This window comes from Cryptomeria japonica, chromosome 4 (assembly GCF_030272615.1).
Source record: "Cryptomeria japonica chromosome 4, Sugi_1.0, whole genome shotgun sequence".
Taxonomy (NCBI): Eukaryota; Viridiplantae; Streptophyta; class Pinopsida; order Cupressales; family Cupressaceae; genus Cryptomeria; species Cryptomeria japonica.
The window spans coordinates 376,173,339-376,189,816 of NC_081408.1; positions in this window are offsets into that span (position 1 = coordinate 376,173,339).

The following is a 16,478-nucleotide window of genomic DNA, read 5'->3' on the forward strand; positions in this document are numbered from 1 at the left end:
TCAAACACTTCAACTTCAAACCTGTTTCTGTCTCAATCATAGCTTTGAAAATCTTGAACTTATCTAGAGCTTTAGATTTCTTCCTCAAGAAAGTAACCCACATCATCCTAGAATAGTCATCAATCAACAAAATGAAATATCTATCTCCCTTTAAACTTCTAACTCTAGAAGGACCACATAAATCAGTATGCACAAGATCCAACAATCCATTTGGACAATGCTTCTTACTCTTGAAAGTAATTCTGGTTTGTTTTCCTAACTAACATTCCTTGCATATAGGGTTAATAGGTTTCATCAACTTAGGAAGATCTCTCACTGCCTGAGTAGAACTTATCTTGATAATGTTATCAAAATTCACATGACACATCCTTCTATGCAACAACCAACTTTCATCAATCTAAGCAATCAAACAACTTTTACTAGCAACATTTAAGTGAAAGATATTACCTTTTATCTTTGTACTTGATGCAATCTCAATTCCAGAACTACCCAAGATTCTACACTTGCCATTCTTGAATTGAAGATCATATCCCTTGTCAACCATCTGTCCAACACTCAAAAGATTATGCTTTAGACCTTCTACATACAAGACCAGCAATATTGTGCTTACCATCAAGAGAAATGGAACCTCTACCACAAATTATACCATCTTTATCATCACCAAATCTTACAATACAACCTTCATACTTTTCCAAACTTAATCTTGTCACCTGTCATATGGTGAGAGAATCCGTTGTCAATCATCCATTCATCTTTCTCTTCAACTTGTGTGTAGCCAAATATCTTTCCACATTTATGCAAGCTAGCAAAGTTAGTAGGATTTGGATCATCTTCCTTGATAGCAATAAACACCCATTCATTATCACTTGAACCTCCTTTATCAGATTCATCATCTGTCACACCGTGACCAACAACATAATAACATCTCTTTTGAAGTCTAGGTTTGTTAGGTCTTGGCTTAGGAACTCTTTCTAGACACCTTGAGACAAAATGACCTATCTTATTGCAAGAAAAACTTTTAAGAGGCGATTTTCCTTCATACTTACCGGCTCCTTTGGGTAATCTCTTGGCAATAAGGGCTTCAAGATCCTCAAGATTTCATTATTTCTCTTTAATTTCCTTCATTTCCTTCTCATATATCGATATCCCCTGTAAACAACTTTCACTCAGATCATATCTTTGCTTACCCTTTACTAAAACACTGGCCTTGAATGTAGATTTTGTCTTAGGAAGAGAGTCACCAAACTCACTCAATTCAAAGGTTGAAAGCTTACCAATCAACATGTCCCTAGTCACATTAATCATAGTTCGGATCTCCTCAATAGCAACAACTTTGTGTTTGTATGATGTAGGTAAGGATCTAAGCACTTTAGCAACAATCTCTGATTCTTCCAATGTGCCACTGGCATATATGATATTACACACAAGTTCATTCACTTTTTGCATAAAGGAAGTGATATTCTAATCTTCACTAATCTTCAACATCTCATATTTACCCTTAAGTTTCTGCAACTTGGCAATCTTCACATAGTTGTCACCTTCATACAAAGTTTCCAACTTCTTCCAGATCTCATGAGCAGTCTTCAGTTCCATAACATTTGTCATCTCAGAATTAGTCAGAGCACTCAACGATGCTTCCTTAGCCCTAATATTGTATTAAGTTTTCTTTATCTCATCCAGAGTTGAAGTACCATTTGGAGGAATGATATATTTGTCTTTGGTAATTGTCCAGTAAGATTCACCAATGCATCTCAAGTGACACTCCATGTGATTCTTCCAAAGAGAGTAGTTAGCGCCATCAAATATGGAATTATCCTTCTTGTAGGTTGTCATCCCAGATCACCTCAAGTGGTCAAGCTTCTTCGAAGGAACCTTTCTTTGATACCAATTGATGAAATAGATCTGATAGGGTAGACAACTGAGAGAGGGGGGGGGGGGGGGTGAATCAGTTGTCACAAAACTTACACAACTTAACCTTAATCTCAAATCTGATAATTAAATATGAAATCATAAATTAGCAACACATCATGAACACACATAACACCAAGATTTTTGACGTGGAAACCCTGTCAGGGGAAAAACCATGGTGGGGATGAACCCACAAAAGATATACTTTGTTAGATGTATTAAAATGGGGAATGCACATGCATTCACACACACTGCCTAGAGCTCACTGCTCAAAATGAAAAGGGCTACAACCCAGGGAAGGCTCACTACCTTACAAACAATCACATATTACTTCCTGAGATCATGAACTGAGAAATAACATCCTTAATGCCTGGTTATAGTTCTAGTTAAACACATAACAATTTTCATCTTCTACTCCACACTTCTTTGCTTCCAAAAGCAATACATTATCTACTCACATTAATCCATTCTTCCATACCTCACACAAAATTATTACATTTATTTATACATGACATCAACCTTGGAAAGATCAACATGGTCGACTCAACACACATAAAACAATTACAATGATATAGATACAAATTATCACATGTGGACCAAAACAATGTCAGCTAAGATATAGCATGGACCTAAATCAACACCTCAAACACGAAACACCTCCAAAAATTACGCCTTGATCATCCGCAACACGCTACCAACATCCGGTTGGCCAAGAACATGAAGAACACCAACATAGCAAAGAAAATCATCAATTACGAGCTCAACGATCAATGCGGACCACTAACACAGAAGGCACATGATCTAGAAACATCCACAAGCATCATGCATTACCATAGCAACATCCACACAAACACAAATTACTAGAATCAACAACATCTTCATATCGAACCTTAGGAACACTAACTCCAATGACTATTAACCTTGAAAAATCACTTGTGCACCTCCAAACCACAAACCACTTGAATTGAGGATACACGCCAACATTCTAAACATACTTCCAAATCTGCATAATAAAATATTACAATGTGGAGCAAAATACTGAGCACTGTCATTATTGAAAAAATTGAAAAACCAGCCACAACACAGATACCTATAACTCAATCAAATCTTCATGCAGACCTCTGCAAATTGAACTGAATCAACTACAGACATCCCTTTAAAAACCTTTTAATCCACAAACTCTGATCTTCACCATATTGAACAAACTAACTCACTGAACTTCACTGCAACACTATCACAAACAGAGAAATATGTTGACATCAATGACAACACATCTCTCAAATATCTCTTAAGCACATATTTGCACAATTCTTTCAACAATCTCACCAGACTTCCAACAAATACAAAAACCATATCCTTCACATCTAGAATTTGAGGTGATTGGGATCTTATAGAAAATGAAAGGAAACAAAGAGCAAAAAAATGCTTCCTACACTAATATTCAAGGGAAGGATGAATAGAAAATGAAAGTTCTTTATAGTTGTTGACAGAACACACCATAAAAAGCTATACCATAATACAAGGTTTACATAGGGCAAACACTTTCGTGAGAAAAATAGCACACTTCAAAAGCATGCCCCGCTACAATATTCAACAACAATGGTGAGAATATGATGTCTCGGTATGTTTGTATAAGAGTATGAGCAACATTTAGACTTCGAACAATTCCAATAGCATAACAATACTTGTATATCAACTAAGAAAAGTTCATATGACAATCCATTTCCAAACACTAATATTTAGTAAAATATGAAACGACAAACCAAAAGTAATTCTTCAAAATCAATAGACATGCCTAAATTATATTGCTCAAGTAAATACTAACATTTTCGACTATTTATGAAATATGATTTTATGACTATCTTAACCTAATGATAAAATTTGTCATATGTAACTCAATTTGGGCACCTCATTTTAACTAATTTTACTCATATGACAAATTTTATGATAGGTTAAGATAGGTGTCGAAGCCAAATATGAGTACATTCCAATTTTGTAATGGAGTCTTCCCTATCTGCAAGGATAATGAAGAGTGGAAATATCGTTTGTGTGGCAAGAAGCAAGGTGAGCATGAAATGTTTCAATGGCAGTTGACAGAAAGAGCATATATTAAATGTTATACTAAACAAACGATCCATGCCACCGTGGGTCCAAGGGTCCAACTCACTGAGTATGATGACAAAGACCACAAGGAAAAATGAGTGGTATGGTGACGTAAATAATTGAATAGAGCTTAAACATATCAACTAAATGATGTGAATAATAGATTTGGCCCGACACAGAACATTAAATTGTGCAAATTGGTGGCAGAAATATGTCTAAATAGCGTGACAAGGAGTTGATAGTCAATATGAACAATTCAAAACACGTTCATTTGTCATTTGTCATTTGTGTCAACTATCTTTGGAAGATTTCATGGTTGAGGCATTTTTTAATGCAAATACAATGAGATCATGTTTAGGGTTTATGTTTTCCTATCACAAATTGGTCAACTCAACTTTAAGATTTTTAAGGGTTCGTAACAATTTTGTCAATGAATGCCTAATCTGAATTTGTAGGCCTTGGCTAAGGGCTTCACTAGATTTTAAATTGGTTATAATAGGTGTTTCAAATGGTTTGAAATAGGGTGTTGAAGGTTTTAAAAAGGTTATATGTTAGGTTTATATATAATAGTAATAAAATTTTAGTTAGTTATTATAAATGATCTTTGATAAAAGTTCTTATATTTCATGTATGTGTTCAAGTATCATCAACAAATTTTCAATCATAATATGTATCATATTTTTTTAGTAGGATCTTGATTATATTTTAGAGTTCAGTATGTCATTTGGGTGGTTTATCTCATCAATTTTTTTGATCATTCATTAAGGATCTCATATTTACAATCATTCATAAATGATCTCATATTTACAACTCTAAGTTCTTCATCCTTTCATGTCATCTGGATTAGATAGGTAAGGTCTCATAACAATTTGGGCTTTGAATTCTTTATTAGATTTGACATTGAGTTGCAAGTTAAATAGTTTCAATATTTTTAAGGATTCGTAATAATTTTGTCAACAAATGCCTAATTTGAATTTGTAGACCTCGACCAAGGGTTTTACTAGGTTGCAAGGTTTTGAATGTCGTTGAGGTGGTTATACCTTAGTGTTTCGTTTACATACAATAGCAACACAATTTCATTTAGCAGTTACAAATGACCTTCATGAAAGCCCCAATTTATGCCTTGTATTTGTTATAGTAGCATCAACAAACTTCTAACCATAACATGTATTGTAGTTTTTAGTAGCTCTTCCTAATCATATTCTAGGGTTTCAAGGTGTCATTTGTGTGGTCTATCTTATAAAGGTTTTTTCTATCATTTTTGAAGGATCTAGGATTTAGAACTCTAATTTCTTCATGCCTTCATAAAGGAGATAAGAATCAAGTATTCAAGTCATTTGGATTGGATAGGTGAGGTCTCATGCAATTTGGGTTTTTGTTATTCTTTAGTAGATCTGACAAGTTACAAGTTAAGCATGTCTTCAAAATATTAGTGGTTATTTGTGAGCCAAAATGCTATCTGTAGCAACACTTATTTATAATGGTTCACTTACAAGCAAAAGATGAAGACTTATTTTTTAGGTTTTTTTTTTTTAAATTATTTATTTAGATTAGTTTTTCCTTAAATTTCTTACGTTCTTTCTTTTTCTATAACTTTTAAGTGTTTTTTTATAACATTGATTTTATTAATAAATAATTACTATCTTTAATAAAAAAATTGGATATTTTTATCATGTATAAGTGCTTTAAAAACATATAAACTCTTAATGATAGTTTATATTATGCTTATATTGCAAAAAATATCATTCAATCATTAAATATAAGTTTCATGTGTGTTTATAGTCATGGATTTTGTTGATTGCAATAAAAGTGAACTATAGTGTGGACTTCAACACAATGGTACACCTTACTTGTAGCTTTGCATGCATATTACTTATTTGATTACGAAATCTTGCATTCTTTTTGTGTGTCAAATGTAATTCATTTATGATTTTTGTGTGTAAAAACTTGTTGATCTCTAGTTTACGTCAATAAGTATTTGTTATTTTTAATGTAATTTATTATATTTTAAAAATACTTGCAATATAAATCAACCTAGGAACAAAGCAACATTACTATCACACAAATTTAATATGAATAAAAATTAAGGTTTTAACATTCTAATATATGGATTTCATTTATATGCGTAAATAGAAAGAAATAGGTACAATATATAGCCTTATAATTTCTCTATACAATGAGGATGAGGTAGAAATGCAAAAAATGAGAGGATGACATTAAGTTTCCAAATCCTAGTATTTAAATTCTATTACACGTGTAAATAGAAAAAATAGCTTCAAATATAGCCTCATAGTTTCAAATCCAAAAAATATGATGATGATACAAAAAATCAGAAAACAAGGGTATGATCTCAAAGTTTCCATGAGGAAAAAGTAGAATATCATAAAAAATACATGTGAACTCATAGTCATATTCTATCTTAGTAATAAAAATAAATCACCTAAGTAAACTTAATATATTAGGTATAATGATAAATTACACCCACACCCTCTTTAAATGTAATCAATGTAATTGTAGCATCCTAAAATTGCGACACTTGCAATTTCGACTGCATTTGGGTCTTCACGATGGCGGCACAACGTTGAACCTGAATGGAGACCCCGAAACCTGTTTACGACACCAAAAACTGCATCTTTTTGCACCTTGGTCTGATCCTTCCTTGCACCCTGTTGTCCCAGGAGGTGGGACCATGGCGCCCAGCGCCCTAGTCCCTGGCCCTATTTTGGGCCCGGTCTCTTGTTGGGCATTGGGTCTTTAAGTTTGCAATTCAGAAAATAATGCTTCTAGGTCGGCCTAAGGTCGGAAAAAATTAGTCTCCTAACCCTAATTGACAAGTATATAAACTACATTTCCCCTCCCAGAAAGAGGAGGAAAAACATATGTGTGCAAGAGGCAGAAGCGATATTCAAACATTCAAACATTCAAGCATTCAAGCATTCCTTCAAGCAATTGAGCATTCTAAGTCTCCATTCAAGGCTAAGTGTTGCATTCAAGACAAGGATTCAACCATTGAAGAGGAGATCACCTACAACATACAACATACAACATCATTACACCTTCGCATGTAAGAATACAAACATTCTTACAACAAGGTATCAGTACTTGTTTACATTACAAACATTTACATTTACAGCATTCTCATTTCTTGGTTAATTCCAAAATCGGGGTTTGACCTGAAGGCAAACCCCTAATCCCTAACCCCCCAATCATCCTCTCTTTTTTGTGTGTAGGTTGTAGGTACGCGGCTGTAATTGAAGATCTGGAATCCTTGTGCAGAGACGAACAGATCCCCCTTCATTTCGCGGATTTTTCGGAGGACCGTGTGCACTCCGGGCGCCATCGTCCTGTCAACTTTCGCTCAAATTTGCAGGACAACATCGTCTCGACATTTTACTGCTAATTTCAAGTCCGTAGCTTCATCCCGTGTCCCAATCTCCATTTACAAGCGAATATTTCCTACTTCACATGTACTCCTAGTTCAATCCTTCTATCTACATTCTTTACAAAAGGGGGTATCCTTGATGTCTGAACCCTTGAAACTCATTTAGAATCCAGTCTTGCATTGTGTGGGATTGGATCTTGTGGGTTTCAACCCCTCTTTTGAATGTAAAGTCTCTCCTAAGTGAAAACCGTCAATCCTAGTGACCTCCTTTCTCTCTCCTTGGAGTGGGGAAACACCTAGGGTTCGATTTTCCGCTTTACAGTAATAAAGAAATAGGTCCAAGAAAAACAAGTCATTTTAGATACCCATGTACAATCTAAAAAATAATGTAGAAATACATTGTACCCCAATGGTTGTTAATGCAAACCCATGCACAATCTAAAAAATACGATGTAGAAAGAGACTGTACATATGTGAGTACATCATAAGTTGAGTGTGTATGCTTTAACAATCACTCACCTCCCAAATTGTTCAATTTTGGCACCCATAACAAGTTACGATGTTCAACATTTTATAAATTTGTTCGTTGACAAAGTGAAAGTAGATTTTTAAATTTTTACAATATCCAATAGAAACCGAAAAGCTAAAATTACAAATCAATTGTAATTAGAATTATAGTTGTTTTAAAGCTTTTACCTCATAACTTTCACATATGGATTCAGATTTGAGTAGTTATTTTTTGAGCATTAGATATTAGTGCATGCCATTTAAAAAAAAAAGATAATTCTAAAAATTTAAGAAGTCATGAGTAGATTATACCATTATGAAATTGTTAAAACTTATCCCATTTTAATACGATGTTTGGGAAGTGGGGTCTCTATCTAATGGTAGTCGAGTAACACAACCAACAATGCAAACACGCAACACAATCATGGTTGCAATGCACAAGTGGATTTGTGGCAAGTGACATGACTAGTAGAGTACAATGTTGATGTTAACATTGTACAAATTTGTATAATTAGTCGTATAATGCAACTAATTTTTTAATTGCTCAATACGACCTACTCTAAGTTTTGATAATTTGATAATCTATTAAAATGGTTTTATGCCACTTGAGACAAAATGGTGGTGTCTTGCGCAACAAATAAAATTATGGATCAAACCTATTTGGATGAATTCAGAATGGACCCTATTTAATTTGAGTCTTTAATCACAAGAAAACAATATTTTTCTTTCCTGAAGTCCTCCAACATTGGATGATAAAAAAATATTAGTATTTTTGCAAGATTATAATCTGGGAAAAACAAAGGTAAGACTATCTTAAATTTAAAACTACCATTCAAACTTGTTTTAATAGCATTTTAGGTTTTATAAAAACATGTAATACATCAATTTAAGAACAAAGAAGTATTAGAAGGATACAAATTAATATAAAAAAAGAAAGAAAAGATTGCAATATTTTAGTATCTATATTTTATTAAAATGTAAATGAAATGAACGAGCTACAATATAGAGTCTCATAATTTCTAAATCTGATGAAGATGAGAATAAGACAAAAATTCAATAAATAGAAGATGGCCCTCTAACTTTTCAAATCAAAGAGGATAAGGAAAATGCAAAATCCCATATAAGAAAAAGATTATATGAACTCATTACTGTATCTTATTTAAGTAATCTTAATATAATATGTGCAATAATAAATTACACCAAACATAATTGTTTTATTGTTTGTAAGAAAAGAACCTTTCAAGTCTTGTGTTCATTCTCGAAATAAAAGAAAAAAAAAATCATTTCAATTATTTCTTTATTCAAAACCCTTCATGAGAATATTGTAAAATATATATAGCTGTGTATTTTGTTCATATCTTAGAGTTTTAATCTAAGAGAGCTTCCTCTAGAATTCGAAGATAACTTTATTCTTGCATATTATTTGATTTTGTTCTAGATCATAAGTGACAAATTAAATGTCAATATTGTGGGTGTCCTCTATGGGTCTCACATTATTGAAAGCATCTGTCTTGCAACTGAAGTTAATTTTGTTGCCACGTATTAATTTTTTTCCAGTCGAGTAGATAATGCCTACATCAAATTATGAGGAAGCTAGGCCTTCTTAATCTAATCTTTCAAAACTATAATCAAGTGTGTCTAAGTGAAGGCTCATCTTCACTAACTATTTTTGAACTCGTTAATATATTTTTAAAATTATATAAAGAGCCTCTTCAAATAATGGTTGGAAATGTCATTAACAATAATCGTCCATGTTCACTTCCTATATCATGGGGAGATAATATTTGTCTTTCAACAAAAGCTAAACATAATAATTTTCATATGATTGGAGGAAGGGTTTTCCAAATTTCCATGCTAACAACATATGACACGTTAATGAGCATATTGCAAAATTCGCATGTACTGAGAGTGGCACATGTAAATGATGCTATCAAATGCTTTGTTGAAACACTAATGGGAGGTGTAGTAAAATTTTTCCCTCATCTTTCCACAAGTTTAATCTCAAGATCCAACATCATGAGTGAAAGTTCTTATCACATTTCAAGCCAGATATAGATGGCCACATCCTATTCATACAACTTTCAAATACAAAAAATGATTATAATGAATCAACAAAAAAAATTGTCACACAATCCAATCACCTTCTTGATAAGATAATGCTACTTCATAGGCTTATCTAAAATTCTTTCTTACTTGTTTCATTGATGTACTCCATTCAGAACTCACCTTCAATATAAAACCTAATCATATTGATGAACTAAACAAAGCTCACAAGCAAGCAATGAATTTAGACAATGACATGATAACCACTCGTAAATTTAAAAAAATAAAATTGAAAGAAAATAAATAATTCAAAGTTTAGTTGTTCCTCTTTGTTATAGAGTGGCAAGTGATGTTACAAATACAAAGAGATAAATTTGACACAATGTTCCATCTTTGCAATATCAATGACATCTACATGAAAAATTTGGTCCTACTAATAGAAATGATAGATTCAAGTTGTTCAATCTACCTTGAAAAAATGATTTAGAGGCACATCCTAATAATATTGTTGTCTCTTACCCCGCTGGCTGCTTCACCATGTGTTGACATAACTTTTGCCCCATCTACTGGTTGTGGTCCTATGTCCACGACGGTTACTTCTCCATCTTCTGACGCTCTTTCTCTCAATCCAGTAAGATTGGTGTTATGCCCTTCGGATTGGTCAGTTGTGGCTGCTAAAGTTGAAGAAGGGTGGATTACTGTTAAGGGGAAGCATTCAAAGACGTCCAAGCCTTCTTTTGATATGACTCTTCATTCCCACAGGCCAATTGTAAATCTTGAGGGCCCTTGTAGCTGGTTGTTTGGGCAGGCTTTCATGGTCATGTCTTTTGTTGAGCTGCATGTTGTCATTAGAGGCAGTCTCTACTTTTTTGGTTGTGGCTCTCTCCGTGTTGTGTCTTTTCTGATGCTGGCTTTTTGTTTTCAGCGAGCTGTCCTTTCTATGGTTACTATCTTTTGTTTTTCTAGTGGACTCTGGTGACTATCTTTTGAATCTTTGATGTAAAGGGTTTCAGGGGCCCTTCAAAACCTGTTTTCCCCTAATCAAAAACATTAATATTTTTTGTTCTTTCACAAGATAATTAACCATGATGATATATATTCTCTAGAGATACATCACATGTTGCAGGTCATGGATTTTTTCAAATCAAACCATCGATGGTTTTGGGTAACCTTTAACATTTTTGAGATGAGGTTGATGGTGACTTTGTGATAGAATATTTTCAAAATATATTTATAGTCTTAAGTGTTTAATTACTACATGTCCTCATGGAGTCAAAGCTCCAAGATGCAAAAATTAAGGGTAAGCCTATTGTAAACTTGACTTGTTGTGCTTTGTTGTCATTGATGTCAACCTGTCATGTGTTTTCATCGATGACAACATGTCTTGTGTTGTCATTGATGTTGAAGGACGGTATAGTGGAAGTCTCAATATGTAGGAAAGATTATTTGTGTTGTGCTGCCATTGATGTTGAAGTAAGGATGGTATAGTGGAAGTCTCAATATGCAAGAAAGAGTATTTATGTGTTCTAATGTTGTTAAATTTTCTTGTGGAGATGTTGAAGTATTGTTAAAAGGATAGTATAGTAGAAGTTTCAATATGTAGGAAACAATATTTTGTAGGAAAGAGATTTTAATGTCCCAGTGGGAGAATGCCTTGCATTCCTTTGGTATGTTAAGATTATGTGCTATGGGTTTGAATATAATATCTATGTTCTATGTATATTGCTCTATCATATTTACAAGTCCTCTATTGTTTAGATGAAAAAGTTGGTTGTTGATGTTTTTGATAGTAAGGTTGTCTATCATAATAGGTTTGGAGAATGCCTAGTGGCTTCTAGATATTTGGATTCATGAGTTGTGGTTTGTGCAGTGTTCCAATTTAGTTTTCAGGTGATGATTTGATTGGCAAGTGGAGTTATGATGTTCTGAGTTCTGATTATCAAGTTGTCTAGTTTTTGGTTGACTATGATGTTGTATCCTACTTGGATCATATTCTTTTGGTTTAGGTTTGCTTTAGAGAATGAGTTTGGTTAGTCTTTTGGTCTCACTATCATGTTTACAAATCCACATTGTGAAATTTTGCATTGGAGTTTTGTTTTTGGGCCAACTAGCTAATGTGCTTCAATTCTTATCTACATGTTTCATTTGATGCTTATTTTAGAAGATTTATTAGTGTGTGGTTCATTAGAATCATTTGAAAGGGATGCGTTATAATGTTTTTGGGTTCTCTTTATCTCCTAGAGTTGACCACAATGGTTGTTATTGGTCTGGGTGGCCAAATTGATGTAATATTGTTTACGCTATATGTGGTCAGCCTAGTTAAGGGTTTTAATGATTAATCTTGTATATAAAGGAGTGGATATGTATGAGTGATGGTATGAAAGGAGTGTGAATTGACAAGTAGAAGATATTGGTGGTTTGCAAGATTTGATACTAAGGTTGTGTAAAGGTCAGTTGTGAAGAGATTGACGATATTATTGTAAAGGGGAAAATTTGATTTGGCAATTTGCAACATAGAAGAAGAAATCACCAAATCAATTTTTGCTTTGGGGAGGAATTACTTTACATTCAAAAGAGGGGAGGAATCCACTAGATCCAATCACAAATCAAATAAGGAATGAATACTAAGTGGATTGATTGATTATGATGTGTTTTTCCCTCTTTTGTAAGTTGAAATGTTGATTTAGGAAAGTGTTGAAATTGAAGATAAAACTGAGAAAATACTTAGCTACAGGTTTGGGATTTTGTCATGTACCTAGATTTGAGTAATATAAGCTGATTTGGATCTGCCCTACAAAAAATGCCCCAAAAAATGAGGGACTATGACATGGCAACACGGTCCTCTGAATTTTCCACACACCAAAAAGGGTTTTTCTGTCTTTGTGTTTGAATCTTATTTTGAGAAGTACAGATGCGCACCTGTTTCTTGCACACACAAAAGAAAGGGAAATAGGTTGGGAATAGGGGTTTTCTCTAGTTCAAACCCTAGTTTTGGAATTAGCCATGAAATTGAGATCAATGTAATTGAAATTACTGAAACAAAAGGTTCTCCTTTTTAGGGAGATGTAAATTATGCCTAAAAATTGAATGATTATAGCTCCTTGTGAAGTTTTGCTTGCCTCCACATGAAATTAGGGTTTCATGAAATAGGATGTAGATCTCCAGTTCAATTCTTGACCCTTGATTTTATTGCTACCCCAAGGCTTGAAGGAAGACTGAAGATGCTTAATTTCTCTTGAATGCTTGATCTCATGCTTGAATGCTTGATCTCATGCGTGCTTGAATGCTTCTTGATTTTCCATGATAGATGATCAAATGAGAGGGAAAATCCTCTTTATATACTTTCCCATTGAGAAAATTAACAAATTTTTCGGCATGAGTTGACACGGAGAGGGAAATCCCACTCAAATTTGAAATGTTAAAAAGGGTTTAAAGAGGGCCCATTTTAGGGAGGACTATGGTGCCACACCCTGGTCCTAGTGAGGATCAAGGTGCCACACCTTGGTCCTGCCCTATTTTTGGTTAGGATCAAGGTGCCCAAGGGGGTGCCAATCAGGGTTTTTGATGTTTATGATGTGTATGAGCATAATTAGGTCTTCAATCAAGCCAAGGGGTGCAAACACTAAGGTGAAACCCCAAATGCGGTCGAAATTGCAAGGGGTACAATTTTAGGATGCTACATTTAGCCCCCACTTTAGCGGGAGTCTGAAGTCAATCATACTCTCAGTAAAGTGCAAAGGGTTCACATTGAAATACTTTCATCAATTAGTCAAGGAGGCAAGATACACCAAGCCCCCAATGGACTTTAGGATCTCACAACTTCATGACAAGGTAAAAGGGAAGAACATGAGAGAGAGAGAAAGAGAGAACAATGAATACAACTAGTAAGGTTCACTTACTATGAGTCATGAAAAGAAAAATTCCAAAAATTACAAAGCAAAAGCTAAGTTACTTTAAGTATCAAGATATGCAAGAGAGAGATTCATTGAGTAGAGTGTATGCCCCCATGTTAAGTGATTGCGTATGCCTTGACGGGAGCAATTGCTTTAAGGTAGGATACGTGCCAAAAAATACAAGCACATTATCACAATAATTTAGCCCCCAATAGAGGAAAAATAAAGGATAATGATCACAACACACAAAGCACGGGGTGGTTTCACCTAACTTTGGAGTCAGTATGCTTTTTATGATAACTCATGTATATCATGTGTATATATATGCATAGAACTGTCCCCGTCCCCCAAATAAAGGAAACCACAATGGAAGAAGGGAACACACGCATCTTTTGAGTCAATATGGGAGAGACATAAAGAGATATCAACACTTTGCATCATCCTCAAGTAGACAACACTAGGGATAACAAATAGTAGAAATGAGAGACAAATAGAAGAATGTCACAAACAAGCAAGAGAGGAGAGAGAGAGAATCTACAATGCTAATAAAGCTAATCAAGCACGACATCCACCTCCCGACATTGCTCATCATTATTTTGGGAAGGTGGACAATATGCAAGAGGAGCGACATCGAGCACAGTAGATGGAGCTATCACAAGTTCCAAAGAAGGACCATGCTCTAATGATGAGTCACTTTGTTCCGTTACCAAGAGCTAGGATCAATGCTTTTGAAAATTGTTTAGATAAATAATTGTCAACATCAACATATTCATATTCATCATCAGAAATATTAGGAACAACATTCTCACCTATTTCTTCATAAAGATTAATAAAAATAGGAGCTCTAATAGGAATATAACTTGAACCATCATTTGTCTTAAACATTTTGTGTCTTGGAGAATTAGGTTGAACATCATCATTAGGATAAAATAGAATTATGTCATCATTTGGTGTTTTAGGAGAAGAAATGGTTTGGGAAGCAAGTTCATGAGCTCTAGCACGATGTCTCGTCGGTGTTCTCTCACACAATGGTTTCATTTAGTTTTAGCTGAAGGTTGTGAAGGTTTAGGTTCATCAGGTATAGCCTTGTTTTCTTGTTTTAAGGAAGGATGAATGAGAGGTGTTTTAGGTTGAACAATAGGAGAGGCCAATCACTTCCCTTTGTAAGATGTAGGAGGAAGAACCACACCATATAAAGGAGGAATGGGAGGTGTAGGAAGGAGACCATCATGAGGAGGAAGAATAGGTCTACCCTTAGAAGGAATAGCTTTACACATGGGAGGAGGAGAATTTCTATCCGGAGGAAGAATGAACTGATCCATAGGAGAAGAAATGGATTCTTCCTTAGGAAAAAGAATATCGTTTTCCTTAGGAGGAAAGATAGTCTTATCTTTAGGAGAAGAAATAGATTCTTCTTTGGGCAAAAGATTTTTTCTTTCCTTAGGAGGAAGAATAATCTTATCCTCAAGAAAAGGTATATGATCATCAAGAGGAAGGCTAAGTTTTGGATTTCTAGGTTTACCTAATGGCAAAACCATCTCATTTTTCCATTTTTGATATGACTTAAAGAGAGCATCACTTCTAGGTTGAAGAGATTGTAATTTTTTGGACAAAAAATAATCAAGACGAACATCTCCATGCCTCACCGTAGGTTGATATATGCTATGATTAACAGTTATGGTTTAATCATTATGAGGAAATTTCAAACACTTATGAACAGTAGACACGACCTATTTCATGGAAGAGAGTCAAGGATGTCCCAACTTCACATGAAATTGATTGAATGTAGGAATGATATAAAATTTAACATCTAAGCATTTAGTGCCAACTTCAATGGGAAGTATGATAGAACCAATAGCAGGACAAGAGGATCCATCAAAAACTTTAATTACCACATCAATATCATCATATATCACTTGATGCAATTTCAAAGTGTAAATAAATTCTTTAGTTATCGCATTAACCATGCAAGTTGTATCAATAAGAACTCCTTGAGAAGGTATACCTTTGATTTCATAGTTATATATATAATGGGTCATCAAGTGCTTCAATAGTCTCACTAGGATCAAATGTAATGCACAAGTCCTTAGGAGGTTCTTTTTGATCTATAAGGTTCACCGCATTATACACTTCAAGGCCAACATCATTGGGAAAGAAGGCAAGATGATCAGTCTCAATCACATTAGTGGAATGGGAAGGTAAAGGATTGGTGAAAATTTGAAAGTTTTGATTAGGAGGAGCAACTAATTTGTTTCCTTTATCATTCACACCAACCACATATATGGTATTGTTATCAATCAAATCTTGAATCTTATTTCTCAAAGAATAACACTTTCCAGTGTCATGATCGGGTTGACGATGGTATTGGCAAAAGGATTTGGAATGAAAGTAAGGTGAGGATGTCTTAGATGGATCAATTGGTTTGATAGGAGGAAGTTTCAACACATTCCTTTGTAACAATTGAGACATAATACTATGCAAAGATTCATTAAGAGGAGTGAATTATTTTCTAAAATATTTGGAAAAAGGAGGCATACCTGTCACGACTACCACTTGAGTGTTGTTTTTTTCATTGAATTTGATGAATTCCTTATTTAGTTTGAACTTCACAAAAGGTATCAAAAGGTTGTTGAACACTTTCA